At 50.3% G+C, this 1,588-nt stretch overlaps 1 pseudogene; it reads right to left on the minus strand.

The window, feature by feature from the left end:
* Positions 1-416: 416 nt before the first annotated feature.
* LOC123521312 lies at positions 417-1,076 on the minus strand (annotated as a pseudogene).
* Positions 1,077-1,588: the final 512 nt, after the last annotated feature.

Below are 1,588 nucleotides of genomic sequence, written 5' to 3' on the forward strand. Positions count from 1 at the left end.
CCAGATAGAATACATGGAAACCAAATTGACTATATCTGTGGTAAGAGATGACGGAGAAGCTCAATATCAGCAGCTAAAACCAGACCTGAACTTGAATGTGGAACAGAACACCAATTGCTCATATGTAAGTTCACATTGAAGCTAATGAAAATTAAAACAAGTCCACAAGAGCTAAAATACAATCTTAAGTCTATTCCACTTGAAATTCAAGAACATTTTAAGAACATATTTGCTGCATTGACCACTAATAACAGAGACTGAATGAACTGTGAGATGACTACAAGAACATCATACATGAAGAAAGCAAAAGATGATCTTTTTAAAAGAAAAAAAAAGATCAAAGTGGATGTCAGAAGAGACTCTGACACTTGCTCTTTTTTTTTTTTTTTTTGCTGCAAAAGGAAGCTTTATTGTTTTCATTTGGTCCCCGGCTTGGGGGATGGGCTCCAGGGCGGTGGCGCTGTGGCTGGCATGGGGGCAGTTTCAGGCAGAGGGGCTAAGGCCGGCAGGGGGAGGCAGAGGGCCCCTAGCAGGTGGCTCTGCTCCGCAGGTTCCTCGTCGGGTTTGAGGGTGAGCCTCTCGAAGAGATCCTCGCCCAGCCCGGCCTGGGGGCTGGCCGGCCTGCGGATGTTGGTCAGGTGGTCGGCCATCTTGAGGAGTTTCACCTCCTTATCCAGGAAGTGGTTCTCCAGAAAGTCACAGAGATGGGGGTCAGCGTGAGTGGACCCCACGGCGTGCAGGTCCAGAAGGGCCTGGTTGAGTTTTTTCTCCAGGGCATGGGCAGCCTCCATGGCGTCGGGTTCTACCCCGCTCACCTTGGGGCGGCCTCTGCACATCCTGGGAGAGAGTGCGGCTGCCGCGCTGGTTCTGCAGCTTCCAGAGATGCTCGGCCCCTCGTGCTGCTCCTTCGCCAGCTCGTGGAAGAAGTGACCCACGCCTTCCAAGGCCACGTCGTCGCGGTCGAAAAAGCAGCCCAGAGAGAGGTAGGTGTAAGAGGCCCGCAGGTGCAGGTTGACCAGACAGTGGACGCCGGCCTCAGCGTTGGCGGAATCATTCTGACGGATCTGCGAGCTCATGATGGGTCGGTTCGGAGGTCGCCACACACCAAATAAAAGTGTTCGCTGGTCCCAAGGAGAGGGGCTGGCCAAGAAGATGGTGCCGAAGTTACTTCCAGAAAGGAAACTGGAGCGTGGCAGAAGGTTGGAGGCCGGGAGTCACCTGGTCTGTTCCGTTCAAACACTGTTGAAGCAAGACCCAGATCCACGGGACCACCGGGAGAGCTCTGCCAAGACTGTAACTTTTCATGGGAGCAGAAAACCTCATCTTTCTCCAGAGGAATGACTGGTGGTTTTGAACCACTGACTTTGTGGTCGTCAGCCCAACACATAATCACTGCACAACCAAAGCTCCCAATTCTAGAGCAGGGGCCCTTAACTTCAGCAAAGAGATTTCAGAAAAAGAAATGAAACACAGACACTTGTGATTGAAATTTGTAAACATGTTAAATACGTGAAGTCTGTCACAGAGTCAACTGTTGTGTGAAATTGACAAATTTATATGAAATTGATGAATCCATAAAGACAAAGTA

Source organism: Echinops telfairi, unplaced genomic scaffold (assembly GCF_000313985.2).
Source record: "Echinops telfairi isolate 266 unplaced genomic scaffold, ASM31398v2 ScPeMD7_9;HRSCAF=40, whole genome shotgun sequence".
NCBI classification, from domain to species: domain Eukaryota; kingdom Metazoa; phylum Chordata; class Mammalia; order Afrosoricida; family Tenrecidae; genus Echinops; species Echinops telfairi.